This window comes from Artemia franciscana, chromosome 7, assembly GCF_032884065.1.
Source record: "Artemia franciscana chromosome 7, ASM3288406v1, whole genome shotgun sequence".
NCBI lineage: Eukaryota > Metazoa > Arthropoda > Branchiopoda > Anostraca > Artemiidae > Artemia > Artemia franciscana.
Genome location: NC_088869.1, coordinates 14,782,783 through 14,798,456, shown reverse-complemented (window position 1 = coordinate 14,798,456; position 15,674 = coordinate 14,782,783). Strand labels below are relative to the sequence as shown.

Sequence of the window (15,674 nt, the reverse complement as noted above, 5' to 3'; positions counted from 1 at the left end):
GTTATATTTTTATTATATATAGTTTATATTAATTAATTAAGTTGTATAATTTAATAACAATAATAATAATAATAATAATAATAATAATAATAATAATAATAATGATAATAATAATAATAATAATAATAATAATAATAATAATAATAATAGTAATAGTAATATTTATTACCCACAAACATAAAAAGTTTAACAGTAGAGTACAGAGAAAAAAATTAATAAACAAAGCAAAAACAAAAGTACATGTAACTCAACAATGGCAAGCACAACAAAGCTAATATAACAAAGAAAAACAGTATAATAAAATAGATTAACAGATCAGTAGAGCAGACGAGGTAAAGCTGCATTGATAACTAGAAATATTTACAAACACAGTATAGACCGCCGTTCATATTTCGCATTAATCATGTTCATCATTTTTTTTTTACCCACAAAGATGACCCAGTGAAGAAAAGAAAAAGCAAAAGAAATTAACAAAACGACCAAAAAACTAAACACTTATCCTATATAATAAAAAATAACAAAAGAAAATGTAACTAAACTAGGAAGATAACTTATAACAAGAATTTATATTAATAGTACTATAATTTACATAGTTTGTCTTATTTTAGCATTGACTTTGCTTTAATTCGAAAGTCATATTTTAAATTATTACCGACAAGGGGAGTGAGAATAGTGTATGGGCTCTATCCTGGCTAGCAGGGGACGTCAATTCACAAAATGTAAGGGGAATTAAACTTGTGTACAATTTCTTATGAGGATATAAAGGTCAATTTCTTTTTAATCTAAGATGAGGGGTATTTTGTTTTTTCAATGGTTCTCAGCATCTGCTGAGAACCATCTTTAGAATCCTAAAAAAAAGTCTTATTTAAATTTCTGGGAGATTTGTAAACAATATTTACGCCTTGCTCCTTATAAATCTTAGGGAAATTGGTCCCTATGTGTGATGCAAAAAAAAAAGAAAAAAATAATGTAATTGCTATCAACCTCAACAGTAAACTCAACGACATTTTTTTTAATCCTTAATTTTACAATGAAGGAAAGACGTGCCATGATGACATAATATGACATATGACATAATGACGTCTCAAATACATGATACTCGTGGCAATTCTATTTCATTTTGATTAAAACTTAATTGCTTTTTCCTCTTACTTTTCAGAATAGATGGCAAAAATATAATTTATAGTCCAAGACCTAGCGCCTTCCAATTACTTGAATAATTTAGCTTCCGGTCGGTATAGGGATGGAGATACATGGTTAGTGAGGCCATATGCTGGATAAGGTTAGGTAACGAAAAGCAACTAGAATACAAGCAGCTTTGTTTCTTAGTATTTTGAAAAGCTACTTGCCCTCGATTCCTATGCTGAAATTCGAAACCATAATGAAATTTTATTTATTTTTATCTCATGTTCGTATGAAGGAGGAGGGTGTGTAGGCTCTTCAAAGGTCAAGGTTTTATTGTTTATCCTGCAAAACAAGACATTTTGACATCATTTATTAACATTTGCTTGTTTGAATAACCTCTCTATCTCTATTATGGGATGCTTTAAGACTGAGCCAGACATTCAAATTTAGAAAGAAAGGCAAAGACTTCAGAAAAGCAATATGATTTGTGGTAAAAAAAAATGACTTGTAATACAATTTGAAATACTTCTATCTCGGACGACAAATCTGTTTTGTGTACCTTGAGGTATCCAAAAGTACCTAAGGCATTTTAAGTTTTTAATGTAACAATGAAATAAAAAAAAAATCCCCCACATCCCTACATCTATCTTAGGTCTGTTCATATATGAAAATATGACTCTCTAAGATTGCGCTTTCAGTTGTTTCGAAATAATGGAGAATTTAGGGCAGTATGACATTTTCATCAATGTTGGCAAGTTGAACCATGAAACTAGATAAACAGAAGTTTTAGTTATATTTGACAGTTTTTTTATCTTTTTTTTTGTCTGTAAAATTTTAAACATTAATAGTTGGTGGGTTCCAGAGACATCTACACCTTAAAAAAAAGCTATACTTCCTTAAGTTACTCATGTCGTGTTTTAGCTTCTTTTCACTGATTTTTCTCCAGGTTTTATTTTATAAATTTTGTACACGTTACTACGAAAAATTGCATAACTGCATACATGAAGGTAGACCGTTAAATAGGAATTTTGACCATCTCTTGACCAATTTGACCATTTGACCACGTAAGTTATTTTAAGTATTTTTATCCCACTTTTATTTCATTGTGGATCAATCTTCTTGGCTATTTTTAAGAAAGCATTATTATACAAAAGCTTAATAACTAAGTACGTGGAAGTATATTTTTTTATTATTAGGTATTGAATATGGTTACGGTCAAGGCCGTACCCAGGATTTTTGTTCGGGAGGATTATTTTTTCAGGGGTGGGAGTGCTACAGAAAACTTTTAAAACCGCATCAAAAACTTGTTTATACGCATTTTGTCACGTTTTTACATGTCGGGCAAAATTTTGGGGTTTGGGCTGTCAACCCCCAAGCCCCCCTGGATATGACCCTGGCTACGTTAAGCTTCCACTTAAACAATTAGAACAATCATATTTCACTTTCATTGTCCTTGCTAAGAGAGCGAACAATGTAGAGCTATAAGAAGCAAATATCTCATGTAAATAAATACATGCTATGACCAAGCCTTAAGACCCAATCCAAATTTAGCTCATTTAAGTGTATTTTCTAAAACAAAATTTTAACATGGAGTTCTTATGAAGATTATTTGATAAATCCCCCCCCCCTTCCCTGATTTTTCTCTCTTGTTCAAACAATCATATTTTGTTCACTGTCCTTGGTACTTTAAATATTAGTTGAACAGTTTTTTTCTGGTCTGGTGCAAACCTTCGCAAAATTTAAAATTAAAACATAATACATATAGTATTCCTTCACGGTGAAAGGATATCCCGTTGCGTACTTCTTTATATTCTACGTCAAATAACAAGTAAAAATTGTTATTTATAGTAATATTTAGTAATTTACTTTACAAGGGCTATTCTAATACCAGACATTTTTTCAAGTAATATAATTAGCATAAGCATTCCGAGTTAAGTAGGTAAGATCGAAGACTATGTTTCTTCTGTTTAATGTCCATGTTTATGTGTGCTTCAAATGGTGAAAAAAAAGATGGATTGGGTTGCTTCGATTTTTTGGCAGCCATGCAATTTTGTATTTAAATCCAGTTTCAAAACATAGTTTATTTTTTACTGTTTTTTGTGTCATCAGGGTTTTTATTACCTAGACGGAAAAAATCGTTTGCTTGAAAAAAATTCTTGCACTCAATCAATCTCAAGCATAAATCTGTCAAAATCTTAAATACCGTGTCAAAGAAATCGTAGATATTTTCAGACACAAAGATATATGGCTACCCAAAAAAAGTTTCATGAAAAATGTTTTTGTATATTGACTTTGTGCTAAAAAATGATTGATAGTGAATTAATTTTTCAGTCTCTGACTAAAAGGTATTCGTTTGATATAACCATCTTTCTTTTTTTAAGATTGAATAAAGAAATATGGAATAAATTTGGACTATCAGGCTACTCTTTGAAAGCCTGTTCAACACCCTTTTTAAACAGCCGAACCTTCGAATATGTACCACCCCAGAAATAGCTTGATTTTTGCGACTTTTCCTGTAACATATAATGTTTTTCACACACCTCCTCCTGAAATTCTCGGCCCCCTATCCGAAGAAAGCCTGGGCCGAATTATGTAAATCTAAATAATCCTTTTTTGTTAAGCCCAAGATTTTCTAGAATGAGCTGAATTAATTCTAGCTATGCCACTTATGTAGTTATGTGACATTTAGCTGGTATTCATGAAGATTAAATATACTTAGAGGGTCTGATACCTTGACAGTGAGTTTTAGTGATACTTACAGGTGATACTTAAGTATCTTAAGCATAAATAAGCAGGTTTCTTAAGTATGATTAAGCATAATTATAATAATAGCTAACTACTTAACATGATTGTAACTACAATCAAGTATAAACATATTTATACATGGTTATCTAACCTAAGTATACTTAAGCTGGACACATATAGTATTAGGTGATAGGATTTTTAGGATTCCAAATATTTCTAGGGAGGGGCGTACTGTAATGATTTTGGTGGGATTCTTCTCTCCAGTTTGCATATTATGCATGTCAGTTTCAAACTAGTGCAAACATAAGATGTTTGTAATCATGCAGAGCAAGCTACGCCGCAGGATGTGCTCTCTATTTTAACTCAATTCTGCTCTATCTCTACGCAGGGCTGTAACCAGGATTTTCATTCGGGGGGAGGTTTTACAATCTTCCCGTGGACTTAGTCTAACGGTCAAGTATGAAGACCGTCATTCCACTCCTTGTGAACGAGGACGTGTCCATCAGTCATACTTTTGTATCTTTGAGGGGACTTTTTTTTAAGTATTGCATTAGCAAACCAAGTATCTATATTTAAGTATTTAAGTACATAATACATCTACCAAGCCGAACAGCAGTTTTTGTCAATCAAACTAACTACCTACAAACGAAATGAACTACCAACAAAAAGTGATACGTAAAGACTGTGCGTATCACTTTTTTATTTAAACGGGCGTTGGCCTGGAAAATATTAGGAAACATTCCCGCTGGCCCTTTTCTACTCTAACCAATATTAGAAAAGATTATACAATAATTGACAATATTTTCTTTAATAAATAGCAAATAAATACATTTTAAAAAACTGATCATCCATAGATTCCCTTGTGCATTGCTTTTTTGTACATCTTCATTGCTTTGATTGGATGGGCCTTGTGGTAAGATGGCTGATAAACTCTGTGGTTATAACCTGGACTATGATGAGGTAGAGAATATACCTGAGGGTGGCCATAGTTTGTTGGAGTAAAGTGGTTGTATCTTTTGTAATGATGTATTTTGTGATGTTTTGAAGACTCTGCAGTAAGATCACTATCTTCGGCGTCTTCTAATGGGTATTGGGTAGTGACTTCCCCTCTTTCTTGAACTTCTTGTGCTATCAGATGGGCAAAAAGACAGAATAGAACAATCGCAACTTTCATCTGAAACAGAAAGTAATCAGTCAGTAAATTGTACGAAGAAGGTTCTAATCCATCTCAATTTTTTCACTATTCATTTTTAGCATTTATGATTATTATTCGATTGATAGGTTTTGTGTATACCCCGAAGATGTAAAAGAAGGCTATCAAGCCTAAGAGTCTAGGAGTATAGATGTCTAGAAGCCCAGTAGTCTGGACAATATTGAAAACAAAATTTGTTTTCTTTTTTTACGTTGTGTTTCGGTATATTTCTTGTCCTGCTATTCTAAAACCCCATGCCTCAATGATCTGTTTGAAAGACCCCTCTTCCGAGAAAAATCGAAAATTGTAGACTAGAAATGTGTGATTTTCTTATAAGGAATAACTTTAGTTAAACTGAATTTGCAAAATAGACAAACTGAAGGATGAAATCGCATTTTACTATCCTCGATTGTCTCAAATATTATATTATTTTATAAAATTGATGAACTTAAAAAATATTACTAACAAAATTTGAAATAAGTGAAATTGCAATGAGCGAATCAACAAGCTTATAGCCTATACTTTCCCCTAAAATGAAAGTTGGAACAGTGCCTATTTTGCAGAAAAATAAAGTTGAAAGCTAAAGTAGCTTTTGAAACAATGTTATGAAGCAGTATATATTTCACATTGGAAGCCAACTCTTATTTTTTTTTTTTTTTGTTAGAGATCAAATAAAAATTTGCTTATTTAAACAATGTATTTCAATTCATTATTTATTCTACTGCTCTACAGCCCCCCCCCTAGAGATTGGACCAAAGAATCTACTCCTCCTGAGAAAATTGAAAAATATTGGACTAAACGTTTTTTTCTAATTATACCCCCTCTCCCTTAAGAAAAGAGACCGTATTAAAATGGGTACTGAGGACAAAGTTAAAAGATTCCAACGGTGCCTACCTGACTTTACTTTTTGTGTTTTGAAATATCCATGCTTGATTTAAAAACGAATTACTCTATCATTTGAAATAATTTTTTTCGAATTGTTCCTAACACTGGCGGGATTGCTTAGGGGTTAAGCTAGTATATCTTTTGTGACTGATTATATCATTCTACTAGTCAGATAATAGCCAATTGTCTAACTATGAAAATATTAAATAAAATGATGCCCGGGTAAGACATGACCATTGCATACAGGTTTTGATAGAAGCATTAAAGGAACTTTTCGCGAAGAATATTATTTTAAGTTGAAATTGCTAGTTAGTCGCATTACAACTTGGATTCAGGTTAGTGACACCAACTCAAGAAAACGAAGAGGCGCCATGGAATTTTTCAGTACTTTTTTGATGAAGATACAAAAACGGGTGTTTTTCATTTTCTACGGAGGCATTTTTTTTTCTTTTCTTTTTTTTAGTGGAAATGCCACAAAATGCGGTTTTTTAATCTATAGAGCAAGTTCCCCAATCTTCATGCCATCTGTTTCCCCCAATTTAGTTGCGTTAACCACTGTTAACCATTTAAATGTTTACCACTATTAACAAGTTAGAGGGATTTAAATATCTCAAAGAGACGGCGAAATTACCAACTATGCGCTATGTTGGGGTGTGGATTCGGAATTTCAGACATTTTCTTTTTAGGTGCAATGAACTTATGAATTTAACAGGAGATATGTTTAGTGGTGGTAACAATGAGCTGCTAATGGGGTTCTTTAAAGGAACCTCTTCTAGATATATAGTAACTATATCAATTGATTATTTTTATAATCAATTGATTATTATCAATTTGATTTTTTTTTCTTAATTGTATCTTTGGTGGTCGGTATCAAAAACTAATTCGATAAAGTTTTTGTTTTAATTTGCATAGTTTCTGTTGCAACCAATGGCAAACCTACTACTACTACTACTACTAATGACTCACTGCAGCACCAAGCCGCCTGAGGCCAACGCAGCTACACACGCTCCTCTTCCAACCTAATCTATTCAAGGCCTCCCTCTTTACACCCTCCCAGGAAGTTCCCATTTCCTTTAAATCTTTATTTATGACATCCTCCCAACCCAGACGAGGACGACCTGCTTTCTGTGTAGAATCATCCAATGGGAAGGTTCTCAATGGAGTTTAGTGTTCGTTAACTAAAGTTAAGAATTTCGTCTTATGAAGTTTCAAATCTAAGAAGATTAATGCAAAAGGATTGAAAAGGGTAATTTTTTGAACGCACAAAAGAGTATAAACGTTTATGTTTGTGGAGCCATCTCAAACAGACAACTGCTGTTAATACAGAGTCTTAACCCTCCAAGTTCCAGGAAAATCAGGAAAAGTTGTAACATGTACCTTTAGCTAGAAACAAGAATTCAAATGCACTACCTAATAATTATTTTCTGAAAAAAATCCCTCATTCCCACTTTTCGGATACCAAGGCAGTTGAAGTTCGGTCCCATTACAGAAAACAAAATCAGAATCTCATATTGTTTGAATTCAGATTAAACTCACTTCAGTTAGGATAAATTAAATAAAAAAACAAGTTTTTTTCCAACTGAAATTAAGGAGTGACATTAAAACTTAAAGCGAAAAGATATTATTCAGTATATAAAAGGAGTTGTCCCCTCCTCAACGCCTCGCTCTTTACGCTAAAGTTTGACTCTTTCTCACAACTCTACTTTTTAAAACAATAAAAAACTTTACATAAAGAGCGAGGCGTTGAGGAGGGGACAACCTCCTCAACACCTCCTCAGATTTATCGACTATGCTGAACAAAACGGCTATCTCAAAATTTTCATCTGGTGACTTTGGGAAAAATGAGCGTCTTTCCAGGCCAGTACCTCCCTAAGCCTAGGGAGGTACTGGCCCGGAAAATCAGCCCCACCGATTTGCCTGTAATGGAGAAACTAAAAGTTTTTTTTGTAATTAAGATACAAGTGCAAGTATATGTCTTCTAATCAATCATCTGCGTTTACAATACCTTAATATTATTTTGTTCAGACTGCAAGGTTCCGGTATGAATAATTTTTATACCTCTCTCGGAATTGATTTAGGCCTTCCTCTTATTTAGGGACATGAAAAGAACATAAACAGTCTATAACGGCTATAACGGAACATAACGGCTATAAGAGACAATAATAGTTGATTTTTTTCCCAGATCATTAGCTTCTTCCAAGCAAGAAGTAGATGAAATGTAAAACCAGGTAATTTAAAATCGAGGAATGCCTTGTAAAATAGAAAATACTTTGGTTTAATGTTAAATACATTGGAAATAGTAAATGTAATATCAATGTATCAATAATATAATGAATGTACAGGTGACGGATTATAAAAATAAGTAATTATATAAATAAATTACATTAGCAAATAAAACCAATTATATAAATTATATTCTTTGGATAATAAATAAGTATAATAAAGATTATAAGTATGATAAATATAAATAAATAAATATATATGAAGCAGATTTTGACAAAAAAACATGGATACAATTCATTATGTAATATAATTACATTATAAATAGATTAAATAAATCATATTTATTTTATATACAAGAACTATAAATAAAATATAATAAATATTATAAACACATTGAATGAAAAATAATGGAAATTACCTTTACCTTAGTCTTAGCTTTTCTTAGTCCAAATCTTTAGTACAACTGACAGAAATTTTACTTTGCGGTTGTGTATATATAGCCCTAATATAAGGATTATGATCTTATTTCTAGTCCAATTAACAGGTAGTTACACAACTGTACAACTTACCTCAATTTTAAAATTCGCAAATTGTCCGCAATAAATTGTTCTACATTACAACCATCTTGTCAAGCAGGGTTTTACCCAGCCCGTCTAATACGAGGGGATGAAATTGGTGAGGGTAAAATAATGTTTTTTCCCTTTTGATTGCTACTTTCACTGTTATTTAAAGTACGTATACACATGGTATGTACATGGGTAAGAGCAGAAAGTTTTCAATAGGGGGGGATGCAAAATTTATATATACGATTCTCTTAATTAGACTTTTTTTTTCTTTTTTTTTTACAAAACAATACACTATATTAGTTCCAGAGCATGGAGCCTTTATGGGGATTAGTTCCGTGTATTTATTTTGTGTTTAATTCTTTATGAATAAATCTCATCTTATATTACCACCCCGAAATTTAGGGGTTTCCCCAAAAGGAAACTAGGCCCTCCGAAATCTAACAAATCCAGATTTTTAAAAACGTAGTATTTTTAAGGAAAATTTGGGAAAACACGTTGAAATTGGGGTAGTAAGAGAACCTCACTATGTTTGTATTTCTCATCACGTAGGAAGGCACTTTGACTTTGTTAAAACAAAAAAAGAAATATGGTGTAGACGTTACGTGACCTCAGAGAAAAAAAAGGAGAAAAAATGATGTGTGAACAAATCAGGGGAAAAATCTAAAAATTCGAAAATGACTAGCCAGTTGGAAATTGAATGACCAGCTAGTTGGGGAAATCTGTTGCTAATTCTGGCCAGTGGTGTATTTTTGGGAAGTGCATGTAGAATAAGTAGGAGCAAAGTTTCCCAATTTTTTCTAAAATGTCAAAACAGATTTCAATGTGTTTCCCATCTTGGTAAAAAGATAAAAAACATTTACACAATTTTAATACTAAATGCATAACAGCAAGATCGGTCTTGCTCAACCAGATGCTGTCCGAGTCTGATGTTACGAATTTGGGGCCATTTCATGGTCTTTTGCTTTGTCGTCAACTAGTTAATTGCAATATTTTTCATTTAATAGCTCTTTAAACCAAATAAAAATCAAAACCTAATATTATACATATTTTTTATTTTAACTTATTCTTATAATATTTAATTTTATTTAAAATAGGATTAATATTTTAATATATTCACTAATAATATTTGATAATAACGAATAAGAAAATTAATAATATTTAATATGTGGTAAAAATTAGGCTAGGAAATAATTAGAAAATTGTTTTAGTTCCTTCACTCCACTTTTACTTGTATTTCAACGATAATTACAGGTAAACTATGTAAATAGCTGTAAAACTGCAAATAGCCGCAAACAGAATTTTGTATTTAGAAACAATCTTATTAATCAACCTTGTTATTCGTGCAACAACCAGAATTTTGTTATTTGGCGAGTAGGTATGTTTTTGTAATTTATTGAGAAAAATTTTGAAAATATATTGTCCCAAATTTTGATTTTACATGCAAACATAATTAATTACATTTCCCACACACAGACATTTGAAATCAAATGTGTGCCATGTTTCAAGGTCTAGTTGGCTACTGCCAGACCCAAGGTAGCCATGTCTCCTCGTGGCAGGGGGTGTCTAATTAAGAAAAGAAGCTTTCTTTTTGTTTAAAACGGTGCTTATTGTTTGTCTGATTTTTCTTTACAAGGTGGGGATGTTATACAGAGCCTGAGAGGCTATCAGACTGTGCCGCTGCTTAGAGTTCCAAAGTTTCTATCCGCTATCGATGAGTTAGATTAGATAATTGAAATGCTGTTCTTTTCTAGAATAGTTAAAAAAATCTTTCTCCTAAAAAGAAGTTTTGCGAAAACAAGTAAAGAGCTATATTAAAACTGAAAGAGAGGAATTTGCAATTTATAGAAAACAATTCCTATTTATTTACACAACATCAATAACAACTCAGCAACAGAATGATTTTACGCGGCTAATAAAGTTTTACAAATAAAGCTTTAAGCTTTAATATCTTCCTCCCCTCCTTCTGAAAACTTCCAAACAGCTTGAGTTTCACCTGTGTTTTATTGAAAACGATTTGTATTTTTAGAAAAATCAACAAAAAACACCACATAAAAAATGAGATTACTGACAGGAACTAATGGAAATAGACTGACTATATAATGATATTAGATCTTGAAAATAGCAGTGGTTTTTTATTCTTTTATTAATATAATTACCTAAAGGCACAACTTTTGCGCTGTTTGTGATAAAAAGTGATATTCCATGGTTCACACCTGGCACGTAGGCAGGGGGGGGACCTTCGCCCCCCCCCCGAAATTGTGTGAAATGTTTAATTTCCCCATGGTTTCATGGGATTTTTGGCAAAAGTGGGACATTTATTAGGAATCTAGATACATGTGTGAAGCCTTTTTTTTGAGATTTTACAGCATGCAATTATCTGGTCAAGTCACTGCCCAATTATTAACCCATTTTCTGTCTAACTTTTTACCCTCTTTGAAGTAATTAGCGATTGTACTGTGTTTTTTTTCGTAAAGAGAGTTTGCTTTCCACAACAAAATAGAATTATCCATGATATTAGGGCGTTTATACCCCCTTTTCATGATAAAGTACAGCTTTTAATGGATCAATTTTGGAAACTATCATTTTTCATTAAAATCGATATTTTCGCAATAGAAGAACTACCCCCCACAGCACCCATATTGCACTGTTAACCCTAAAATTTCCCTTTCAGTGGGATAATAGATTAATCACTGGTTCTAAATTGCTATGAACATAACCTGAGCCTAAAACGTACTTTTTAGGCTTCAGTCTTCTTCCCCCCATCCGCTACAATATTACAGATTAAAGTTAATCTGTATTTTCCGATATACGTGCTTTTTGCATTTATTTAGTTACTAAATAAAAAAGTGCTACTTTATATCTGCTGTTTCGAAGGTTTTGCCCCCCCCCCCCAAAAAAAAAAATTCCTGCATATGTGCCTGGTTCACACGATGGACTACTGTAAACCCCCAGCTAAATGTTTGTCGATGAAATGGAAGAAAAAAAAACGTATTAACTATCTCAGCACGTTGCTATGGCACGATCTATTTCGTTTTTCAAAAGTCACGAGATTATTTTTTTTTCTTTCATTTCCGTTCAAGTGAGCTTCCTCCTGATAATTTGGACCACTGGTTCGACACGATCACCCCTGAAGAAAAGACACATCAGTGCTGCCTGTGCGGAAATGTGAATTTCCTTGTTTTGAGACTGTATGTCTCAAGTTTAAGGTTTTTAACAATGGCAGGTTCTATGTGGGGCTTTTATTTCAATTAGAAATACCGTTTGAGTCTTTCAGACTATTTTTCTAATTTCCCAAATTCTTCTTGCAATTAAAAATAAGTTTTCAGTCGAATCTGAATGAAAATAACTAGTTTCAAAATTGTGGTCCACGGGAAATATTCTTCACGAAGCAGTTTCTTTGCAAACCATTTTTTGGTTTGGCTGCTATGGGTTTACTCTTTACTAGGTTGCAGCTACTGTTTGGCAGTGATGACGAAAATCTAAAGAAGAAACGTAAATAAAATACATTTATTATCGTTCAAAATTTTAATGGAATTTGGAAACTTCCTGGATTTGATTAGTTTTTGCTAGTTAGAGGCTTTCAAATAGTAAAAGCGGGTACCAGGGAGTTTGGGGGCTAGAGCCCCCCCCCCCAAATTTTTCATCCAGCTCGTAAAAACATAACAAAAATGCTTATAAACAAATTTCTGATGCGTTTAAATTAACTTGTAGCCCTCCCCCCCCCCCAAAAAAAAAAAACCACCAGGGAACAAAATCCTGGATTTGGCCTTGGATACTCTATACTCAGAAAATCCAAACTAAGAATCCAGACCATGAAGAGACAAGGTCATACATGAGAGGTCTTAGGCTTCTTTTTACGGATTTTCTTTTTCCGACATGACTATATTTATCTCAAGGGGGTAAGATGTTCTGGCAGTCTGGCCATAATGCTGCAACTTTATGGCATGATGATGATACGCAAGATTAAACAAAAATGCTGTTTCATGGTTTCCTACTTAAAAATGTGACAATGTCTCTTGTTAATGGTGACAAATTGAAAGTTTCAAACGGGATAAGGGTCTAAACTGTCAGCAAAATTGAACGCAATTTTGTGCAAATATTTACCTTTAACTTGAGATGTGACAGGAAAAATATGAAAAGTACAATATTGATATTTTTTTCTTTTTATCTGAGCTGATGGAGCGAGTACACTTCTTTGGTTTAATTCTATTATCCAAAGTTTTTAGGTAAGATTCAGCTTTTATATATAATTTATGGGACGGATCTAGGGAGGCAGTGGCGTAATTTCGTCAAAATCCTGTGGGATGAGGGCAAAATTGAAGCCAATTTTCCAAAATCGAGTAAAAATCACACTGAAAACTAAAAAATGAGCCATATAGTACCATAAAGGCAAAGATATACTAAGGAAACGGACCCGTTTCTGTGGATGCTTGAATTATCTAGGCTTTTAGATTACCAAAGATTGTCCTTTTTGGCCAACCGTCTGGGGCTACACGGAAAGCAGGTCGTCCTTGTCTGGGTTGGGAGGATGTCATAAATAAAGATTTAATGGAAAAGGGAACTTCCTGGGAGGGTGTAAAGAGGGAGGCTTTAAATAGATTAGATTGGAGGAGGAGCGTGCGTAGCTGTGTTGGCCTCAGGCGGCTTGGTGCTGCAGTGAGTTATTAGTAGTAGTAGTAGTAGTAGTAGTAGTTTCTTAGTTTTGACAAGATTTTTGAAGAAACTAAATTTCAGCTGGGGGAAAAACTGGGGTCTTGGGTGAAACCAAGGTCTTGGAGTGGCAGTTTCCCCCTTCACCTTTGCAAATTATTCCCCTATAGGGAGGGCAGCGTGCCCCGGGCTGGTTTGTTGTGGACGCCGATCGCATGGCACTAGTGAGTATAATCCACATAAGACATGACACGGCTTCAAAGCTTTCGTTAAATAAACAAATAAGCTTTTTTCAACCGAAAGTAAGGAACAACACTAACACCTAAAATAAACATAAATTACTACGTATATGAGAGGGGGTCACCATCTCCTCTCGACCTCGCTCTTTGCACTAAGGTTTGATTTTTTTTTTCAGTTTTTTAAGAATTACTCCTGAATCACAAAGGTCGATCAATTAGAATAATAAGCTCTTTGAAAAGTTCTAAAAAAGCTTTAACGTAAAGAGCAAGGTATTGAGAAGTGGGTGATCCCCTCATATATGTAATATTTTTTTTGTTTCTCTTAAGTTTTAATGTTGCACCTTACTTTCAGTTGAAGAAACTTGTTTTTTTATTTAATTTCTGATTGTTTCTTAAAAAATGCTGGGAAATCTGGCTTCTCTTCACGGTAAATTCCCTTCCCCAGCGAAAAAAAATCCTCCATGGAAACATCCTCCTATGTAACCTCCCTTCTCCACCAGAAAAATACCCCCTGAAAAACGTCTGTATACTGTCCAATAACCAACACTTCATACAAGCAATGGGTAAAGTTCATAGCTTGTAGCCCTTCCTCTGAGGACTATGGGGGGTCAAGTCATTATCAAAGACACATTTATTTAATTTTTCGACTATGCTGCAAAAAAACGGATATCTTAAAATTTTGATCGGGTGACATTGGGGGAAAATGAGCTTGGGACGCTAGCTGTCCTCCAATAGTTTCGGTCACTTAAAAAGGGCACTAGAACTTTTGATTTCCGATCAAATGAGCCCTCTCCCGATCTTCTACGATCACTGGTTTGATACGATCAGGCCTGTGGAAAACAAACAAACAAATAAATAAAGACTCATCCGTGATCTTTCTTCCGGCGAAAAACACAAATCCAAATTTTGTGCATAGGAGCTTGAAACCTCTACAGTGGGAGCTTGAAACCTCTACAGTATCTGGCATGCTGAAATTAATGGTGTCATTTTCATTAAGACTACTTAATTTTTCGGGGGTTGTTTCCCCCTTTTCAAAAATGTCGTAAATTTTCTCAGGCTCGTAACTTTTGATGGGTAACATTAACACTGATGAATTTTACATATTTTGAATAAACATCAAATTTGATTCTTTTGATGTATCTACTGTTTTGAAGACTCTCTGTTTTTTGGAGTTTTGGTTACTATTGAGCCGCATCACTCCTTACTTACTGTTCATTACCACCGGCCTGGGCAGTGACAGTTCTAAATCCACCCCTGTCTTATTTAAATTGTTTTCAATATACAAAGCCCTGAGACCTACCTCTCTGAAAAGCCTTGATTGACAACCATGTTAAAACGAAAAGAAATAAATGCTTATAATAAATAAAACTTAAAATAAATAGAAATCACAATGATTAAATTAAGGCTGAAACGAGCAGAAATCCACAGAGGTAGTCACATCAAGCGTATTAATAAAAGGGTGTTTAATAATCAGGATATATTAATAATTGGGGTACAAGGGGGCAACTTCCCAGTTCATATACCTAGTGCTTTCTGTTCGTTTTGAGTTTGAGCGTCAGTTTTATTTTTGGTACATTAAGTTCATTATTGGTTTGATTGGTACTTGTTAATTATTCAGAACACACTCAAGAATTTTGGTCTGCAAGATCTAATGAAAACTGGTTTAGCTATTTGTACTCGGAGACAATAGCATAGGCTCAGTGGAAAAACTACGTTGTAGATATTCATTAATTAAATATTTAACATATAGAATTGGAATTCTAGCGTACGTATTTCATATAATACGTTCTGGGCGGCCTATTTCAAATAATTTTGTTAATAATGCATTTTATTTCCTTCACATTTTGGTATATTTCATTAGAATAAATCTAATTCATTTCTTGGGTGTGTGATGAATAGTTATAATGTTTTTTTTTGAATAAACAGTTAACATGTATAGTTGACATTCACTCATTCAATTAGACTATCTGTCTCGGCTTCTTCTGCAATTAGCCATGCACAGATGCCCACAACTGCTTGATTCTAATTCAAAATCAACACGCGTGGTTG

General features: G+C 33.5%; 1 long non-coding RNA gene across 1 annotated transcript; it reads right to left on the bottom strand.

Annotated features, from left to right (window-relative positions):
* Positions 1–4,659: 4,659 nt before the first annotated feature.
* Positions 4,660–8,655, bottom strand: LOC136028881 (uncharacterized). Its single transcript, XR_010617900.1, has 2 exons — positions 8,595–8,655; positions 4,660–5,044 (listed from the first exon to the last, which is right to left on the bottom strand). It is a non-coding gene; the product is annotated as an uncharacterized LOC136028881 (long non-coding RNA).
* Between the last annotated feature and the right edge of the window lie 7,019 nt (positions 8,656–15,674).